This window comes from Mesoplodon bidens (genome assembly GCF_964165515.1).
Source record: "Mesoplodon bidens genome assembly, chromosome: 2".
Classification (NCBI taxonomy): domain Eukaryota; kingdom Metazoa; phylum Chordata; class Mammalia; order Artiodactyla; family Ziphiidae; genus Mesoplodon; species Mesoplodon bidens.
Genome location: NC_138177.1, coordinates 17,706,026 through 17,729,172, shown reverse-complemented (window position 1 = coordinate 17,729,172; position 23,147 = coordinate 17,706,026).

Genomic DNA, 23,147 nt, shown 5'->3' with positions numbered 1-23,147 from the left:
AGCAAAGGAAACTACAAACAAGACAAAAAGACAACCCTCACAATGGGAGAAAGTATTTCCAAACGAAGCAACTTGACAAAGGATTAATCTCCAAAATATGTAAGGAGTTCATGCAGCTCAATATCAAAAAGACAAACAACCCAATCCAAAAATGGGCAGAAGACGTAAACAGACATTTCTCCAGAGAAGATATACAGACTATCAACAAACACATGAAAGGATGCTCAACATCACTAATTATTAGAGAAATGCTCATCAAAACTACAATGAGGCATCACCTCGTACCAGACAGAGTGGCCATCATCAAAAAATCTACAAACAATAAATAATAGAGGGGGTGTGGAGAAAAGGGAAACCTCTTGCACTGTTGGTGGGAATATAAATTGATACAGCTACTATGGAGAACAGTATGGAGGTTCCTTAAAACACCAAAAATAGAACTACCATATGACTCAGCAATCCCACTACTGGACATATACCCTGAGAAAACCATAATTCAAAAAGAGTCATGTACCACAATATTCATTGCAGCACTATTTGCAATAGCCAGGACATGGAAGCAACCTAAGTGTCCATCAACAGATGAATGGATAAAGATGATGAGGCACATATATACAATGGAATATTACTCAGCCATACAAAGAAACGAAATTGAGTTATTTGTAGCAAGGTGGATGGACCTAGAGTCTGTCATACAGAGTGAAGTAAGTCAGAAATAGAAAAAAAAATTCCATATGCTAACACATACATATGGCATCTAAAAATAAAGGTTCTTAAGAACCTAGGGGCAGGACAGGAATAAAGATGCAGACATAGAGAATGGACTTGAGGACATGGGGAGGGGGAAGGGTAAACTGGGACGAAGTGAGAGAGTAGCACTGACATATATACACTACCAAATGTAAAATAGATAGCTAGTGGGAAGCAGCCACATAGCACAGGGAGATCAGGTCAGTGCTTTGTTATCACCAAGAGGAGTGGGATAGGGAGGGTGGGAGGGAGACACAATAGGGCGGGCATATAGGGATATACATATATCTGATATAGCTGATTCACTTTGTTATACAGCAGAAACTAACACACCATTGTAAAGCAATTATACTCCCATAAAGATGTTGAAAAAAAGAGAGATAAATGTATAAAGAAGATGTATATATATACATATATATATACAAGTGAATGTTACTCAGCTATGAAAAAGTATGAAATTTTGCCATTTTCAATAACATGGATGGTCATGGAGGGTATCATGCTTAGTGAAATAAGTCAGACAGAGAAAGACAAATACTATATATTAACACTGTGGAATCTAAAAAATAAGACAAATGATGATAACAAAACAGAAACAGACTCGCAGATACAGAGAATAAACTAGTGGTTACCAGTGGGGAGAGGGAAGGAGGGAGGTGCAAGATAGGAGTAGGGGATTAAGAGGTACAAAATACTATGCATAAAATAAATAAGATACAAGGATATATTGTACAGCACAGAAAAATAGCCAATATTTTATAATAACTTTAAATGGAGTATAATCTAAAAAAAATTATTGAATCAGTATGTTGTATACCTGAAACTTATGTAACATTGTAAATCAATTTTTCTTTAATAAAAAGAAGAAAAAAATAAACAAGAAAATAAAATAAAAATGTCATTAGGTAGAAGAAAGCTTATTCTGGATTGGCACATGGAAATTCAGGAAGAGGTGAAGAGCAATTAAAAGGGTAAATATGTACAACTTAATAAATACTGACTGTATTAAATAATGATGATAATAATAATGCCTTGTAAAGCTTAAAATGCATATAGAATGGAAATACATTTTAAAAATAGCAAAAGTGGTGTCAGAGGAGTAAATAAATGGACCTTAAAGTCTTTGCATTGTCTGGGAAATGGCAAAAGGATTAATCCACATTAAAGTTGTAATAAGTCAAGGATACATATTGCATTATCTAGAGTAATCATTAAAAATAGTAAATAATACATAATTTATAATCTAATAGAGAGGAAGTGAAATGTAAAAAATACTTCATCTTTAAATGTTTTAATATAATTTTTAAAAAGATAAAGTAGAACAAGCAAATCAAATAAAAATATCAGCAAATATATAGAACAACTGAAAAAACAATTAAGAAACTTGGTCTAATGGATAAACTAGTAACTAATAACAAATACACATTTGTTTGCAGTGCACATAGAACATTCACTAAAGTCAACAGTATGCTGGACCATAAGGCATGTCTCAATCAGTTTTAAAAACAGGGAGAGAGAGAGAGAGAGAGAGAGAGCGAAAGAGAGAAAGGGCTCAAATTAACCTCTAGTAAAAGAGGCCATCACTATGTTTTGTACAGATATTCAAAACATAATGAGACAATTATTAATAATTATATGCTAGTATATCTGAAATATTTAAATAATATTAAATAATCTCCACCAAAAGAAAACTCTAAGCCCAGATAGTTTCACTTGTGAATTCTCCCAAACATTTAAGGAAGCAATAAAACCAATATTATAAATACTCTTCTAGAGAATAGGAAAAAAGGGATACTTCCTAACTTATTTTATAATGTAATTAAACTTTGATAGAAAACCTGATAAGAACATTACAAATAGGAAAATTACAGGCAAATTTATCTTAGGAACAGAGATAAAAAAATTCTAAACAAAATATTAACAAACCAAATCCAGCAATACATAAAAGGAATAGAGCATCATGACCAAATGGGGTTAAAAATTCAAAACTCAGTCAATGTGATCTACCACATGAAGAGAAAAGGGGAGAAAAATCATGTGGATTTTCTTTTATCTTCATCATCTTTATAGTTACAGAAAAATAAAATTCAATATCCATTCATGATAAACACTCAGAATCTAAGAATAGAAGGAAATTTCCTTAATCTGATGAAAGGTATCTACAAAATATCTACATTATATTTAGTTGTGATTTGTTGAAAAATTTCCCGATGTTGGGAATGGAAACAAGGTTGTCCACTCTTGCTACTTTTATTCAACATTGGAATAGAGGTCCTCCTCTGTGCAACAAGGCAAGAAAAAGAAATGAAACACATAAGAATTAGAGAGGAAGAAATACAATTGCAATTTTTGCAGATAAAATGATTTTAAACATAGAAAACCCAAATGATTTACAGCCAAACTATTAGAATTAATAAGTGAATTTAGCTAGTTTGCTGCATCCCAGATTGAAAAAAACAAATTGTATTTCTATACACTAGAATAAACTAATAGAAAAGTAAATTTTAAAACTACATTTACAACAGCAGCAACAAACAGCACATATAATAAACATAGTAAAAGATGTACACTACCTCTACATTAAAAGCCAAAAACAATGAAAGAAACCAGAAACATTATTGAGAGAAACTAAAATTATCCTAAATAAATGGAATGATATATAACATGTTCATGTATAGTAAAAGTCATTGTAATGGTGTTAATTCTCCCCAAATTGATCTATAGTTTCAATCAAAATGTCAATTTTTTTTGGATATTGACATCCTGATTCTAAAATTTATAAGGAAATCCAGGGGACCTATAATAGTCAAGTCCATCTTTAAGGAGAAATAAAAACTGGAAGACTTATGCTACCAGGCCTCAAGTCCTATTATAAAATGATAATAATTCATATTTTGAGGCACTGATGTAAGAAGAGGCCAGTGGAACAGAGGGAAAGAAACAGACTCACATATGTATGGTCACCAGAGTATAACAAAGATAACAGAGCAGTGTGGGAGGAAATAATAGTTACTTCAGTTGATGGGATTAGGTAAATTGAATACCCATATGGAAAAAAAGTGAATCTTGAGTCCTATCACACCATACACAAAAATCAGTTTTAAACAAAACACAGGTCTAACTGGTTTACTTCTGGAAATAAACATAGGAAACTATCTTTGTGACTTTGGAGTAGGCAAAAATATTTCTCAAACACAGTTGGTATTACACAAAAGGTACTAGCCATGAAGGGGAAAAATTTTTAATTGGACTAAATTAAAATCGAAGAGTTTCTATTCATCAGAAGGCAACACACAGAGAGTAAAATGGTAGGACAGAGAATGGAAGAAAATATTAGCCACTCATTTATTCAGCAACAAACTCAGAATGTGTTATTTTAAATTCCTGCAACTAAATAAACAAAAGAAAAAACCCAGTGGAAAATGAATAAAAGTTATGAGTAGTATCATTATAATACTCCTCCATGTCAAGAATATGGAGCAACTAGTACTTTCATGCACTTTTGTGTACTTTGGGTGGGAGCATAATTGGCACAATCCACTTTGGAAAATAATTTGACATTTTATTGTACAGCCAAATATTAGCATAATCTATGACCCAGTATTTTCATTCCTTGATGTTTTTGCTCATGTGTCAGGACACATGCACAAGAATATTCACATCAGTGGTGTTTATAAGAGCAACACACACACCCACACAAACACATTCCTAACAACACAAATGTCCATCAACATTAGAATGGATAAATAGGAATATTTCAACACTGTGGAATATTACACAGGAATTAATTACATTCAGTAATATGGATGAATCCTAAAACATTCATAATGCTAAGGGATAAAGAAAGCCACAAACAAGATGATCCTATTTTTACAAAGGCCAGATAGCAGAGAAAATAGGCCACATATTGTACCCTCTCATGAACGTGTATGTATGTGTGTCTGTATGTGTATAGTTTGTTTTCTAAAAAGGAAGAGAATGATAGAAACGCAGAAACTTAATGATAGTGGTTTCTTTTGGTGGGAGGGAAAGGAAATAAAATAGGAGAGAAGCTTGAGGGTCTACATAAATCATTGGTGATCATCTAGTTATTTGGCTGGGTTAAAAATTTTTATTTAACATTCAAAAGTAAAATGCCCAGCACCAGCCTCTAGCCCAGTCTGGCTCATGATTTGTGGTGCAATTTGCTGACTCATTAGATTTTTAAAAAATATGATTTATTTTATGAAAGTATAGTTGATTTACAATGTTGTGTCAATTTCTGCTGTGGTTTATTAGATTTTGGTTGCTGAAAGCAATGCAGGGAAGACAGGTCTGGCCTTTCTTTTAGAAAGAGATGGTACCCATCCATATAATGGAACATTATGTAATCATTAAAATGAATATAAACACACACACTACAGAAAGTGCGAGAGGGAGAGAGAGAAATTGATTGATTGAATGAGGGTCCTAACATATTATGTGACAAAACCACTATCATAAACAATAGTAAAAAATAACATGGAGTCCATGTTATGTAAGAGAAATCAGTGTATGCCAAAAGTGGTTATTTCTAGATGGTGAAATTCACTTCCTTTTTGTTTATCTATGGTATATAAAGGTTATATAGTGAACATATAATGCAATTTTTTAAAAGATGTGTCCTACTTTTAGGTGTCTAATTTATCATTACAATACTCCTCCATGTCGAGAAAGATATCCATTTAGCTTTCATGCTCCGAAGCATCTATGAAAGAGAACATTCTACATGGAACTCTCTGTGCAAATCAACCAGTCCCCACGGTGGCTGAAATAATTGTACCAACTATCTCAAAATCCATAAGCCATGATGACACGGCCTCAGCAACTGTCATCATACTTCTGCAGCCTTTGTTCCTTGCACCTTTTACAATTTGGTGTCTTCTTCTGAGAATATTTGTCCTGAATGTAAAGAAAATAAAGGCACTTAGGTCAGCACCTAAACCTGAAGCTGTAGGTTAATTTGGATTTTAAAACTTGCCACTCTCATCTCACGGAGATCCAGGTGTGGGAAACAGATCCTCCTGCCTAAGTCTATAAAAGCAGACCTCATCACTGAGTGTGTCAGAGCCCAGAGATTTATTATAAAGTGATATATTTTCAAAGAGCAGCTCAAAGAGCCTTTTAACACTGAATTTGTCAGAGACCTTGCCGACATCAAACAGATGCTTTTCACTTGGAGCATTTGACTCTTAAACTTCAATGTTTCATATGTTAAGTGATTGGAAACTTGGGAACCATGAAGTAATACTTTTCCAGAGAAAAAAAAATTTGGAAAATTTGACTTTTTAACAACGAAACTTTAGATGCATATTAAGAAATACTTTGAGAAGTGGTAGAGTGTTTTCTTTATAGAGGGACTATCATTTGGTCCAGTAATATCACTTTTCCAAAAATTAAAAAGTCTCTGAAATTGATTTCATGTTAACAAGTTTTTTTAACCCTCTCTGCACTTTCCCCCTTTACTCACCAACATTTCTTGTGATTTCTCCTAAAAATCAAATAAGCACTACATGCCTGAGGCTTTCATAAAAGATTTCTAATGTGGGTCACTTGATTTTTGGACTTAAGAAATGAATCATATGCCAGGAGCTGGATTACTATCATGCCATATTCTTGAATAAACATGGTGCCTCTCCTCAGCTGAGGCTGCTGCCAGTGTTTATAATTTTGCATACATTTTAAAGTAGATGCAATGAGCTGGTTATATTGAGCTTTCCTGGTTACCAATCACATTATAAACCACAGAAAGCATGCAAACTGGAAGAAGAAAAGCCCAGCTTTGGCTTATGGCCCTACTCAACTTTTGGTCCAACTGACTGTAACATCTTCTGAGCTGGATCATAAGGGAAAGAGCTATTGCTCTTGGATTTAAGAAGTGCCTGACATTCCTAATGCACAGAAGGAACAGCTGGGCCACCCAACATGATCTTATACCTGCACCATAAATAACAGGGCACAAATGAGAACTTTCCCAAGTAAGGAAACTTATGAATTTCATTTGACAGATGTTTCTTTATAAGATTTTTACATTGCATTTTTCTATTTAAAAATAAAGCAAAACTTCTTTAGTTTGGATTCTAATACTCATTCTTCAGGGGCAAAGTCTGAACTAAAAGGAATTAATATTGACTCTCCAGACAGAGGAAGAAAAATTGTGTATGAATTCACTTATATGTGGAATCTAAAAAATACAAGAAACCAGTGAATATAACAAAACTGAAGCAGACTTACAGATACAGAGAACAAACTAGCGGTTACCAGTCAGGAGAGGGAAAGGGGAGGGGCCATATAGGGGAGTAAGAGGTACACACTGTTGTCAACAGAAAAATGCACAACGTGAGAGTATTAAGTTTCACTGGGGGCGAATGAGGATTATAGCCCAGGAGACAGCATTTCAGATAGCTCTGAGAAACTGCTCCAAAGAGGTAGGGGGGAAGGTCAGTATGTATGTGATTTTGGTGAAGAGGGAGTCCATGCAATCAGGAACATATTTTTTGCAGAGGTTTCTGCTAGTCTCATGAAGGTCTCTGCTAGTCACCAGGAGCAGATGTCACCATGAAGGATTTTAGTGCTTTTCTAGGTTCAAGGAGGTGCAAGAATTGGGCTCATAAAATCTTCTCCTGAAAATATCTAACTATCTGAAGACCTGTTCTGCCAGTTTTTCCCAGAGCACAGAGTGCCTCATGCCTGATCTCTGCCCTGAACTCCTTTCAGGGGGTGTTGAAGGTCAGCGGCTGCAATGGGTCATGATTTAATCCTTACAGAGGAAGATGGCAAGTGCCAATTTGTAGTTGGCACTATTAGGTATAAAATCGGCTCCAAGGATATGTTGTACAACATGGGGAATATAGCCAATATTTTATAGTAACTATAAATGGAGTATAACCTTTAAAAATTGTGAATCACTATATTGTACACCTGTCATTTATATAATATTGTACAATAACCATACTTCAATAAAGAATATTTATTGATTATCATGTACTAGAAACGGTGACACATTATCTCAAAAATTTGCTTTTGCTTAATAAGACATTACCAATACTAGCAAAAATAATCTATGGGGGCTTCCCTGGTGGCACAGTGGTTGAGAGTCCGCCTGCCGATGCAGGGGACGTGGGTTCGTGCCCCGGTCCGGGAAGATCCCACATGCCACGGAGCGGCTGGGCCCATGAGCCATGGCCGCTGAGCCTGCGCATCTGGAGCCTGTGCTCCGCAACGGGAGAGGCCACAACAGTGAGAGGCCCGCATACCGCAAAATAATAATAATAATAATAATAATAATCTATGGTTGAACAACTCCTGTACTGGACATAGTATTAGGTGCTTTTTTAAAATATGCCTAATTTAATACTCAAGATAGTCCTGCCAGAGAGAAAAGAAGTTCAGAGAAGAAGGTTTCTTGTGCTCATATTCAAGTCATGATTAACCCAGAGTTCTAATCTTAAAGTTCTGGCTTTTCTACTACATGTTGTTCCTTTACTTTCTGGAAAATGGAAATTTGGGTTAAATCTACTCATAAGTTAGGCATTTGTTTGTCATAAAGGGAGGAGGTTCTGGTGTCAGTCACTCCAAGCTGGGGCAACAACACAGGATGCAGAGGTATAAAGAGCTCTTTGCTGGAGGCCCCTTTTGTCTCCTCCGCTTTAGCAAAGTTATATTGTCACTAACCTCCAGCCCAAGCACAATTTTCAAATCTTTGGATCACACAGAGCCTTGCTTAACCTGTTGGTTCTCTCCTTAGATTTCTTTATCAAAGAAATATAAATGAAGAATAAGTAATTAACAGATGACCAGATCTATTCCCCAGCTTCCCCTTCAGTAATCTCACCAGCAAACTGTGTGAACAACACAGGATGCACAGGGAGGAGTGGCGATGTTCAGGGAAGCAGTAAACAATATCCTTTTCCTCTCTTCTCATGTTCAGATACATTTGAGAAATTAGACCCAGATGGAGATGAACATGTCAGCTGTATTACTGATAAAGCCAATTGGATAACATGACTTTAGATCTGTTGATGAAAGGGTCTTCCTTCTCCATTTCAGGTCTGGACCTTGGGCTAGCCTGCCTACAGGAACATTCAGAGCTAGAGAATAGAATTCCTCCCTCTCATTCATCTCTCATTGCCATCTTTGGATCAACTGAGAAATATGAACCATGGGCTCCATCTACCAATCAGATAACTCAATTCTCTCTTGGAGCAAGTAAGAGGTGGGACAAGCAGCTGGGCCTGCTATGCTGGCAGAAGATTTTTAGAGAACCGGGATACAAGGCAAAAAGCAGTGCTCTCCTAATATCTTTCAGCATCTTCGTTTCTTTTCTCTTTAACTTTAAAAAAAATTTTATTGGAGTATAGTTGATTTACAATGTTGTGTTAGTTTCAGGTGTACAACAAAGTGAATCAGTTATACACACAAATATATCCACTCTTTGATTTGTTTTGTTTTTTTTAGATTCTTTTCCCATATAGGACATTACAGAGTATTGAGTAGAGTTCCCTGTGCTATACAGCAGGTTCTTATTAGTTATCTATTTTATATATAGTAGTGTGTATATGTCAATCCCAATCTCCCAATTTATCCCTGCCCCCACTTATCCCCTGGTAACCATAAGTTTGTTTTCTACATCCATGATTCTATTTCTGTTTTGTAAGTAAGTTCATTTGTACCCTTTTCTTTAGATTCCACATATAAGTGATATATGATATTTGTCTTTGTCTGACTTATTTCACTCAGCATGACAATCTCTAGATTCATCCATGTTGCTGCAAATGGCATTATTTCATTCTATTTTATGGCTGAGTAATATTCCTTTGTATATATGCACCACATCTTCTTTATCCCTTCCTCCATCAATGGACATTTAGGTTGCTTCCATGTACTGGCTATTGTAAATCATGCTGCAATGAACACTGGGGTGCATGTATCTTTTTGAATTATGGTTTCCTCCGGGTATATGCCCAGCATCTTTGCTTCTTAACCATTAAACTTGAATTAAACCAGAGGTATGGCTCACTGCCTCCCCTCCCCTTCCCAGAACTCCCCACCATGCACACACAGAGGATATTCCCTCAGGATAGTTCAGCTTCTCTCCTCATCAAGGCTTAACCCCTCTTTTGTTTATCCGCCTCAATCCAGAGTGTGCAGTTTAAATTATGTCATCATAAGGTGCTGAAATGGGTCAAATTTTATACTAACTGAATCAACTCCAAGGCTGGTTCTATCCTAGGATACAAGTTCTCTCCTTACTCTGCTTCCTATTTCAAACCATGTTGACACATGTACCTCAACAAAATTTACCAGAACAAATGCATAAACAAAATGACATAATCCAGATTCTCCAGTTGTAAATAGTGAATCAACATAGAGAGGCCTCCGATTTAATTAAAGAGTCCATTTCATTATCAAATAAGTGAATAATTAAGATAAAAATTCCCTTGTTCTGAGTTGAACTGCAGTAAAATGTAAGTTCACAATCACTGAGATCTGAAAGCCATCCTCCCCAATTTATCATTGTCCACTCAATGTCTTGGTAGAGCTATTCCTTCAATAACCGTAGCTCAGAACGGATGAAGTTCCTTTAGGACTCCAGAAGCTGAGCAGCCTAAAATATCCTGAGATGCTAATCTTCTCTACCCGGTGTCTTCAAATGCTTTCAAGTTGTAACTTCATTCCTCCTTTATATCCTATAATGCTGAAACTGTAATATGATACTGAAGATGAGCTCTCCTAAACATTTAAACTTGAATGAATGAATAAATAAGTGAGTGATAAATTCATGGTAAATAGGCCTCTTAAGACCTGTTTCATGGTTGCTACCATGGCCTCTGGCTGTGGAATTGTAGGAATGATAAAATCTGACTCTCCAGGACTTTTTCTACAGGTGGATCAGTTGGAGGAGTCCCTTTGGCACATTCCTCACTGAAAGAGCTATTGATGTTTGAGGCCTGTTTCTCTTATTAGGCACTATACCTCCACCTTGTGCTCCACAAAGCAGAATCCCTCCTTCACCTTAGAAATTTTTCAAGTCTTAAATAACCTATGTTATCTCAAATGGCAGGAGTTGGGTAATTCTCCTACCAGGCCAACATCTAACCCAGAGCCACTCTATTAACCATTGTCCTACCTTGTTCTCCTTCAGGAATTTTAACTTCCCCATGTCTTCCTTTATATTTCTTATTGGATGTGCTTCCTCATAGCATAGGCAATAACTGTATCACCCACTCACCATATCAGCGTCACTACAAAGGTTACCTAGTAATTAATGCTCAGTCTTCAAGGGCTGATTTTCCAATCACACTTACTGACTCTACCAGTAACTTTGAAATCATCCATGTCAATAGGTTCCTAATGATGGTTCCTCTGTGGGGACTATTTCAGTCTGCTCTCTGAGGTCTTGACTGCCTACCTCTGGGAGATTTCTTTGAGTCTGGTCAGAGAAAGGAAAAGCCTCTTCCTCCTCTCCACATCATTTTATTTTAAAGTAGCTACACATGGGTAGCTTTTCCTTTTCCAAAATTCTAGCCTATCCTATTAGATCTCATTTTCTTTGTCTTATCTGATCAGTCTGCCTAAAATCTCAACATTTCTAAGGAAATCCCTATCTTCCTTCAGCTTAATAAAGCTGGTCTTCTTCTTGTTTTCATTCTTACTACTCCTTTTTTCCCTTCTGATATTAAGATTAAAACATATACCTCAAAACACCCTAATTCCTCATTCATTTTCTGATCACAATTGATTCCTGGAGACAGCGTTCCAGATATAGTTCTTTTACATTTTTTCCTTCGCTTTTGGGTTTGCAAATATTTAATTGTGTTGTTTCTTTACTCCATTTCTGAAAAATAAAGCATTTCCATTTCTTTTGTTTATAAATAACGTCCATCACATTTTTGATGGTTGTCTTAGCTTGGGCTGCTATAAAAAATTGCATAATTTAAGCCATAGGTGGCTTAAACAACAGATTTTTATTTCTCGCTGTTTTGGAGGCTGAAAGTCCAAGATCAGAGTGATAGCACCATCAGGTTCTGGTGAGGAATCTCTTCCTGGCTTGTAGATGGCTGGTTGCCTTCTTACTGTATCCTCACATGACAGACAGGGAGAGGGGTCTGGCTTCTTTCTCTTATAAGGCCACTAATCCCATCATTGTGCTCCACCCTCATGACCTCATCTAAACATAATTATCTCCCAAAGGCTCCACCTCCAAATACCATCACACTGGGGATGAAGTCTCCAACATATGAATGTGGGGGAGATTTAAACATTCAGTGTATTGCAGTGGATGAAGCCAATGTCTGGCCCTCTGGAATCTGAAGCCATGATCAGAACTTATGTAATTAATGAATGTAAGGCCATATTGAGAACACATGTTTAGGGAACATAAAACCTGTGATCAAGCTATGCGAATCCAAGAGGCTAGCAGTCTCTCCCACCAATTCTCTTCCCTGTCCTTGACTGCAGTGTAGAGGCGACTAAAATGTAAGACAGTTGATTTAGCACAACCTGCAGATGCCTGGTTTGATACACACTGGTGCTCTGTAGTCTACACAGGGCTGGGATGCTTTAACAGTTTAAAGCCCCAAACTGCAGTTCTGGCTGAGAAAAACTGTCAATGCGACAACAACAACAACAAAAAGCTCTGCCAAACTTTTAATTTCCACCGCTGCTTGTGCATCTCCAAATATCTTATATCATGAGATTTTAGTTCCAGAACTGTATTAATTTTTATAAATATACTTATTTAGTTTTAATAACAAATCCTTACCAGTTTATTTCCTCACTTTTTTTGTATCCCTCTTTTTCTTCTTGGTTGTATATTTTTTTCCTAGAGTATTATTCTCTAATAATTCTTACAGAGAAACTCATTGGGGGTCAATGTTGTGGGGACAAAGTGCCCTCAAACAATGTACAGCTATGGAGCAAGGACAGGTGAACCATAATTAAATCTCCCATTCCGAAAAAGAAAGAGTGCTGTCATAACAAACCATCTCCAAATCTCAATGGATAATACAATAAAACTGTACTTCTCACTCATGTCTCAGTCTTATGTAGGTCGGATGAGTTCTCTGGTTGTGTTCCTCCAAGTGGGAAGTCAGGGATATGGGATCCTTCTATCCTGTGGCTTTGCCATCATGGCTATTTTCACTTCTAGTCATGTCAAAAGGAAAAACATCATAGAAGATCCCATGGGACATTTTAAAGACCAGGCCTAGAGATGATAAACACCATTTGTGCCCACATTCCATAAGGTTAACGAAGTCTTCTTGTATGCACAGGAAGAAAGAACAGAGTTGGAAACATCTAAGCCCATCTAAGCAGATATTTTTGTTGTTGTTATCTCTGAGTAGTGTTTATTTTTGTTTTTGATTTTTATTTCTAAAGTCCTATGGACTTTCTAAGTTTTCTACAAGGAATATGTGCAACGATTTTCAAAATTAAGCTTTTTCATGTAAATGAGTTTATCCATGAACAAGAAAGAAAATATAAGAGAAATATCATCTAAGAGTATCAGAGACAATGGCAGCTCTTAGAGTTTTAGTATATACATTTTTCCCACAGTGTGCCTCAAGTGAGCATTGAATTGGTTTTTATAAGTATGTTTGAATTTTATAAACTCTGCACTGCATGGACCAAGAAGTCAACCTCAGCTGATATTTTGTAGAGCAAGTCTTCCTTTGGAAGAAAGGTATTTCTTTACAATGGAATCTTACTCTAGTGATTAGGAAACAGGTGAGCAAGTTTCACTTATAGGGTTTTTGAAAGCTACTGTTGTTTTAAGTATAATCTTTACTGTCTAGTAATATTATCTAAAAACAAAAAGTGGATATGACTTCAAATTTCAAGTTTGTGACAGCTTTTCCAATTTAAATCTATCTCATTCTCTGAATAGAATACAAATAACACTGCAGTATATGCAAAGCATCGATGAAAAAAAGCAAGTATTACTAAGAAGGAACCATGATCATACAAAGTCATATACTGAGAATTAAGAAATAATTTCCCACTTTCACTTTGCTTCACAGGGGCCTTGTTAACACATATTTCCTGCTTATACCAGATAAGACTATTCATTTTTGTAAGTTCTTGGAGGTCAACTCACAGTTTCCTCTCTGTACCTAATAAATATTACTTGAACTATTGAATAGAATTTCATTAGAAAACAATAGAATTTATAAGAACTTAGGGCTGTAATACTCAGTTTGGGGAATTTGGCTTCCATAATTTAAAATCAGAGAGCAAAATGTCATTTCCACTTAATTTCCATCTTGATATTATAAGGCTATTTATATTTTAACAGTATTTTAAAATAACTCTAAATAAAAAGGATACGTAGCCCATATGCAAATAGACTTAAGGATCTCTAGATATCCCAGTTTAAGTATTTGGGTCATAATTGTGCATTTTTAATCCAATGCATCTTGTAGAAAATCTTTTAAAATGATGTAAAACCCTAAGTCTATTATTATGTCCTAGACAGTTTCATTGAAGTTATGCCTTGACAATTCTAAGAGTTTTTCATGCTTGTTTAAAAACATGTAGTTTCAATATGTACACCTTTATAAATTCTATTTTTTAAGCTATTTCCACTGTACAATTCACTAATTTACTCACATTGCTGTTCTTAGGTCCAGAAAGATGTACAACTAGTATTATATGTATATATATATGTGTATACATATATATATATATATATATATATATATATATATATATATATATATATGTATATTTGTAAATATCTTCCAGCAGTGATTCTTTCACAACTGCATTATGAAAACCACACAAACATACAACTGCTAGCTCAGTATGCTACAGAATCCAGTTTTTATTTTTCCATATGTTTTATAACCAGGACCTCCAGATTTCAGACTAAATCAAATTGTCTTTTCCCATTTGGAGTCATCGTTTGACAAATATTTAATGATAGTGGAAATACTGTGATCCTTTCTTTGTCCCAGTTTAAAATATTCCATCTTAATGAGTTCTTTGCAAATCCATTGATCAGTGTCTGATGAGTAGGGAAAAGTTCAATGATCACTTCAAAATGAGCAGGCAAACAGATTCAATTATAATTATTGGATTAAATGTCTTAAGGGAAAATGCTGTAACTTAACTTTATTCCGGGCCTAAATATGAAGAGTTAAAATATTATGATGTATTTCTAGAAGCATACTTGATGAACTGCCAAGATTTCCATTATAATCCTTCCTTGTCAGGAGTTTATATTCTGTCACATTTAGTTTGGCTATAAATTAGAATATAATACCTAAATTTCACTTTTAAGTTTAGGCGTTATCATTTTAAAACTATTATATATGCTAACACAAGAAAACACACACACACACACACACATATTGTGAATCACACATATATTTCTGACAAAATCATTTCTCTATATCTTAGGATAGTGCTTCTTTCATAAAGCGAATTCCACTGCCATTTGATCAACTCCCCAGACTATCTTCACATTTCTGGGCTCCCCAGCTACTTCTGGAATCCTACCTATTTAACTATTTATTCATTTAGTAATTCAGCAAACATAAACTGAGCACTTACTATGTGCCAGGAACTAGGTTGTATGCTGGAAATACCAGCAGACCAAGCAGGTGGCACAGATAACACACAGTAACAACATGTTTTGTTTTTATTCATATAGCCCACATTCAAATCTCAGTACTCCCATTTATTTTATACTCACCTAATCTGTAAACTAGAGATAATAATACATTTCCTGTCACAGTGCCTGACACATAGCAAACTCTGAATGAATGCTAGATATTATTATCTGACAGTCCCTTTGGCTGGGCCAGGGCCAGAGTGGTTAAGACAGATAAATAAAAAGATAATTAAAGAAATTTCTCCTGATGTACAGATTTCCTGGGACAGACCCTTATCAGTACATAATCTACACAGATTTGAACATCTTCTCAAGATCATTTACTCTGTACCCAAGATAACATCTGCCATATTCTCCTCTTTCTCTTTTCTAGTTAGTTTCTGATTGAATGCATATAGACAATGGACAAAACATATTGGTAGTGCATAGTGGTAGTGAGATTATATGTTCATTTTCATACTCTAATTGTCATTTTATATTAAGTTTATTGTTTAAATGGGTAAATGTAAATTTTAAATAAGATGAAGTTTATATCATTCTTTATCTGTGTTGGTATAGGTAAAATAAGGTCCTATTTTATTTTATTTTCTATTGTTTGATTTTCTGTGATAGTCTCAACACTATACAGCAGATGGTATGTACAAAGTCCGCAATAAAGACTCTGCCTCAAAGGCTAAACAAATGCTCCATATTTAAGTTATTAGCTACAAATTTGCTTATGGAAGCAATTCTCCCTCAACATGGCATATGAAGTATTTCTGAAGTTTTTCCCCAGGCAAATGAAATGGTACTCTGAAGAAAGGATTATTCTGAAGGGTTCATCACAGAAGCATATACATTGAGATTTGTAAAGTTTTAGAAATCATCTTGCCCACACCTCTCATTTTAAACTTGAGGAAACTAAGACAGAGAGATGTGAGTGATTTGCCAAAAGCCATACAGACAGTTAATGGCAAGTCTAGAAGCCAGGTCTACAGATTCTCATTCATACATTTCTTCATTGATTTTTCATTCACTCATTATGTCATTCATTCAATAAGTATACGTTGGACAAATTTTATGTGCCAGGGACTGTGCTAGTTGCTGGGGATAAAGTGGTAAATGAGATAGTTCTGCCCTAGTAGAGCGTACACCATGGAGGGGGTGGCTAGGCCGGGACAGACCATTAAGCAAAGAATTATAGTATAGGGGAAACAAAAGAGGAAGTAGAGGGAGCTATGAGAAAACCTATGGGAAGCCCAACTCAGCCTTGATGCTCCCAGAAAGCTTCCTGGAAGAAGAGAAGCCTAAGCTGAAAACTGAAAAAAGAACAGACGAAAACCAGACAAAGAGAAGAGAGAAAACAGATAAGAATAGTAGAAGGTTTATGATCAAACTGGACCCAGCGGTAAGATAACTAATATAACTCTTTATACAAAATGAAGACATCACTGCTGCTTTGAGAATGCCATATGTTGTAATTACTAATACTGCCATGAAGCTTAGTATCACATTACCCAATACAATGTGTTGACAAAATCTTTGTTAACCATTGAACACTTCTCCCTACCACTTTTTTTCTCCCTCACACAGGGTCTGAATCTTTATTATGAGCCATAGTTTGGTCAATATGATCCCCCAAATAATGTTACTTGAAGAAAAAAGATAATTTTCTATTGTACTGAAAAGAAAGTACAAAACATTTAAACAATGAAATTTTATTCTGCTGACGATTGAGTTAACACATAGCTCACTCAAAAATTTCTCAACCGCAATGTGTAGTAGGGAATTTCCAACAAGTATGCATATTCATTTGTGCTGACCTGACTTTTTTTTTTTTTTTTTTTTGCTGCATTGGGTCTTTGTTGCTGCGTGCGGGCTTTCTCTAGTTGCAGTGAGCGGGGGTTACTCTTCGCTGCAGTGCGCGGGCTTCTCTTTGCAGTGGCTTCTCTTCTTGCAGAGCACGGGCTCCAGGCATGCAGGCTTCAGTAGTTGTGGTGCACGGGCTTAGTTGCTCCGTGGCATGAGGGATCTTCCTGGACCAGGGCTCGAACCTGTGCCCCCTGTGTTGGCAGACAGATTCTTAACCACTGCACCACCAGGGAAGCCCCTGACATGACTTTATGTTGCTTTAACCATTAATTTCCTTGATTATCAATATACTCAGTTAACAGCATTAGTTTCTTGTTAGCATTTTCTATGAACCCATACAGTCTTAAGGTTTTAAAACGAAAAAGTTCTTTCTCTTATATTCAACTGGCATTTACCTGAAAATTCATTAAAAGTTCAAATGGATTATTTAACTGTAATTATGTCCATTATTTCAGTACTTTACACTTTCACAGAAGACTAGGGAAGCTCTGGGGTATGTAAAAAGGATTGTTACTTGGGTTATTTGAATGAATGGACTGTTTTGGTAGAGATACATAAAGTTATACATTTTTGTTTATTAGGAGACTTTTATTGATAGGTGTTTGATAAAGGTTTTAAATGAATGAATGTCTGAAACTATAAGTGAATGTATGAAATTAACATGAAGTCTGATGTAGACAACCATGTAGGATTTTGTAAGATAACTTTTTTTTTCTGTAAGATAACTTTTGTAAAATAACAAAAACCATGCGGGTATTTGTAAGGTAACTTCACACAAAATAGAGACACCATTAGTTGCTTTGAGATGACAGTGAATGTTATAATTGTTAATACTTCCTATGCCCTGAATCTCAGTATCCCATTACCCAATAAAACGTGTTGAACAAAACTGTGGTAACTGTTGAAAACTTTGCCCCACCTCTTTTTCCCTCCACAGGAAACCACATCTTCTCACTTGCAACACCCCCAGACAGTAAGAGCGGTCCCCTGCCTGAAAGGATCTTGCACTCCTAAGTGGATAGAATCCAGACACACATGTTAGTGGATGACTTCAATCATCCCACATGGGACCCATATAGTGCACATTTTCCTTTAAAAAATTTTTAATGTCCATATGTTTGTTTGGCTGGAAATCAAGTTTCATTACATGCTCCTATTATTCCACTGTATAACAATTTTATTTATAGGCCATTCACATAAGGACTAATTTCTTTGATAGAAAGACTGTTAATACTTATTTAAGCTCACTATAATGAAAACAATACTGTTGGAACTCCAAACAAATGCCGAACCTTCAAGCCATGTCCTTGGTCCTTTCCCTGAAAATGGAACTTCACAATGTCAATCTATTCTCTTGGCTCCCTACACAAATGTGCCAAAGGTAGACAAGAACTTTATGAAATGCTGGCAATTTGTGTAAATTTTATATAAAATAAGCATGGTGTACTTAATCTCCATACTGGCTTTGAGAAGTCTTCCTGATGCCAAGACTATGCTTGAATTCAGAGGCTCACATGCATAATGAATATGTCTTAGAAAACCATGTAGGAAGTAGGTAATTTTAATTTTGAATACACTCTGCATGTGTATGCATACATAGTAGAAGGGGCAAGCTTGATTTCTATGCTACTCTGCAGAACATTTTTGGTCAAGTCACACACTCACTCCAAGGCTGAATGTAAAATAGATTGTCTGAAATATTAAAAGCGCATTGATGTCAAGTCAGATCCTGGCCCATTTTACCACACTGATCCATAGGTAATTAGATTATGCTCTGTAAACAAAGGCTTGGCTTGACAACCTCACTTTCTCATTCAGCGTGGTCTGGTAGTAATCAAATATGCCTCAGTATTAACTTTAGAAAGTGTATGTTCTCAGTGAAAGAAGTTTTTTGTTTCAAGAATGTCACCTTTATGTTTCAGATGTTTACACTTTTGCTTACCGATGTAGCCGTGAGCAAGTACACTGGTTAGTGTGTGATTTAATGGTGTGGTTATTTCAACCTCTGCAAAGTGTCTTGTCAGCCATCAAAAACCATATGTTCAGCAGTCAAAGCCCAATAATATGTTAATTAAATTAATCTTTTCTTTTCCTCAAGACAGTTTGGTCAAAGTGAATTATGATATACACAGATGAGATATCAGATTACATTGTATAAGAGCTACATAGAAAGGTAGTGTGAAAAATTAGTACTTTTAAAAAATCACTTCGTGTGACTTTGATCTTTGTCGTATTCTTATTTACACCAAGTAGAAGGATAAAGAAATAAGTAATCTTCAACATTTAAAGGAAAGATATAAGCCTCATTCTACCTCCGACCTAGAGGCTGCGTGTACATTATCCATCATCTGTTTGCAGATAGAACTTCCTTAGGGCCTCCACAATGTGGACTCAATAAATATTTCTAAGTGATACAAATACCAAGTCAGCACTAATCAAATGCTGTGTTTTATAAAGGAACCAAATACAAGATATTTCAAAAATTAGTAAGAATTCTACAGGAAGAAGATGTCCGCAGCCTCTAGTTGTTTTATAGCAGTAGGTAGGAAAGAAAGCCCATGGAGTTATGGACAGTTACTAACATAGAAGCAATTGTTTTCTTCTTGTTCAATGTGCAGATTTTCATTATTATTTTTATAACTTGCAATATTCTCTAATTTCAAATGTATAACGTCTCTGATTATCTTTAGTTTATTCTTTGTGCCTAAGTAAATGTGAGACACTTTACACTTAGAATTCTATGAGTATTTGTTATTTGATTAGGGAAAGATACCATTATTTAAGGAAGTTATCTTATATTTTATACATTTTTAGACTCATCAATAATTTATCAATTTAATAACTTAGGCATAAGATTCTATCTATTAAATATAAGCTCTGGTATGTTATTTATTTTCCAAAGTTCAAAACAATGTTTACTTGAAGCAAAAACATTTTTATTTGAAGAACAGTGATAATGATAGTAAAAGCAACAACAATGTATTCGTATTTTCCGTGTTCCAGGATAGAACAAGCACACATATATCAATTAATCTTCAAAATAATCTTATAAGGCTTGTATATTTGCCATATATATAACAGAACCCAGGATCAGAACATTTAGTGACCTTGGCTCATCATAAAAATACTTAGGCTGGTCAAGCCCTAGTATGATTGACCCCAGGTGTGACAGTCTTTCCACTGTATTATTTACTGCTTTCCCCACAATTATGTCACATCTCTTCTTCAAAATGCCTTTCACAGCCTGTCCCCCTTTTACATGGCAGTGCTTATAGGCAGAGATTATCGCTCACTTGGAAAGCATTTTCCATTGTTATATCTAGTTACATTTTGTTACACTTTTTTATCTACCATCTTAAACATTTTAGTGTACAGTTTAGTAAAGTATGTTCACACTGTTGTGCAACCAATCTCCAGAACTTTTTCATCTTGCAAAATTGAAAATATACATCCTTTAAACCAGCAGTCCCCAAACTTTTTAGCACCAGGGACTGGTTTCGTGGAAGACAATTTTCCACGGACCAGTGGTGGGGGGATGGTTTCAGGATGATTCCAGTGCATTACATTTATTGTGCACTTTATTTCTATTATTATTACATTGTAATATATAATGAAATAATTATACAACTCATATAATGCAGAATCAGTGGGAGCCCTGAACTTGTTTTCACTTGCCATTCACTGATAGGGTTTTGATATGATAGGGTTTTGATACTGCAAGCAATTGATTTATTATGGTCTCTATGCAGTTAAACCTGTTAATGATAATCTGTATTTGCAGCCACTCCCCAGCACTAGCATCACCGCCTTAGCTCCACCTCAGATCATCAGGCATTAGATTCTCAGAAGGAGCCTGTGACCTAGATCCCTTGCACACTCAGTTCACAGTAGGGTTCACGCTCCTATGAGAATCTAATGCCACCACTGATCTGACAGGAGGCGGAGCTCAGGCGGTAATGCGAGCAATGGGGAGCGGCTGTAAATACAGGTGAAGATTTGCTCGCTCACCTGCCACTCACCTCCTGCTGTGTGGCCCAGTTCCTAACAGGCCACGAACCAGTACTGGTCTGTAGCCCAGGGGTTGGGGACCCCTTCTTTAAACAATAACTCCTCAATACCCTCTCTCTCGTTCCTGGGAAAACCACCTTCCTAATTCCTGTTTCTATGAGTCTGACTACTCTAGATTCTTCACTTAAGAGGAATCATACAGTATTTACTGTTTGGTGGCTGACATTTCCTTAGTATAATGTCCTCAAGGTTCATTCATGTTGCAGCATATATGTCAGAATTTCCTTCCCTTTTAAAGCTGAATAATATTCCATTGTACATATATACCATATTTTATTCATCCATCAAGGGGCAATTGGGTTGCTTCACCTTTTTGGGTAATGTGAATAATGCTGCTGTGAACATGAATGTACAAATATCTCCTTGAGAACCTGCTTTCAATTCTTTTGGATATATACCCAGAAGGGAAATTGCTGGATCATAAAGTAATTCTATTTTTCATTTTCTAAGGAACTGTCATACTGTTTTCCATAGCAGCTGCACCATTTTACATTTACACCAAGTGTACACAAAGATTCCAGTTTCTCCACATCCTTGCCAACACTTGCCTTCCTTTTTTTTCTTTTTTTTGGTGATAGTAGCCATCCTACTGGGTGTGAGGTGATTGCTCACTATGGTTTTAATTTGCATTTCTTTAAAGACTAGTGATGTTGAGCATCTTTTCATATGCTTTTTGGCCATTTCTATAGCTTCCTTGGATAAATGTCTACTTAAGTAAGTCCTTTGTCCATTTTTTAATGCTTTTATTATTGTTGTTGAGTTGTAGTTCTTTATATATTCTGGATATTAACCCCTTATCAGATATATAATTTGCAAATATTTTCTCCCATTTCATAGGTTGCCTTTTCACTCTGTTGTGTCCTTCAGTGTACAGAAGTTTTTGATTTTCATATAATCTAGTTCAACTATATTTACTTTTTTTTTTTCCGGTACGCGGGCCTCTCACTGCTGTGGCCTCTCCCGTTGTGGAGCACAGGCTCCGGACGCACAGGCTCAGCGGCCATGGCTCACGGGCCCAGCTGCTACGCGGTACGTGGGATCCTCCTGGGCAGGGGCACGAACCCACGTCCCCTGCATCGGCAGGCGGACTCTCAACCAGTGCACCACCAGGGAAGCCCTATATTTACTTTTTTACCGGTGCTTTTGGTGTCATAGTCAAGAAATCATTGCCAAATGAAATGTCATGAAGCTTTCCTCTCTGTTTTCTTCTAAGAATTTTATAGTTTAGCTATTATGTTTAGGTCTTTGATCCATTTTGAGTTAATTTTTGTGTATAATGTAAGATAAGGGTCCAACTTCATGCTATACTGTATTTTGAAAAATTGTGTGTGTGTGTGTGTGTGTGTGTGTGTGAGTGTGCTTAAGTGAACAGTAATCAGGCTATCTGAGCTTGGGCATTACTGTTGAGTTAGCAAAGAATAAAAAATACCACTTTGTTCCAAGTCAGTGTAATAAATATCTCCCGAAAACCTCACAGATTTTAGCTGATATGGGTAATACTTGCTTATATAAAAGAAAAAGTTTTGTTTCTGAAACAAACAATGACAGAGAAGAAATAAAAATTTAGAATTTCAAGAGAAAATTTGTCTCCTGAAAGCTGAGAGCCAGATTCATGGAAATAACTGTGGTAGAAACATACAGAATTTCAATTACGTATATATGGACAGCTTCTACAGTGTCATGAAAATTCTGTACTAAGTATTCTCTATGTATGTGTTATGGGGAACATCAGAAAAATATTTCTGAGACAGCTTGGTATTTAGTGAAAATAAGGCAGCTAGTATATGGCACATAGAAATAATTACATTTACATATTTATTGGTGATTGTTTGACATAACCTTT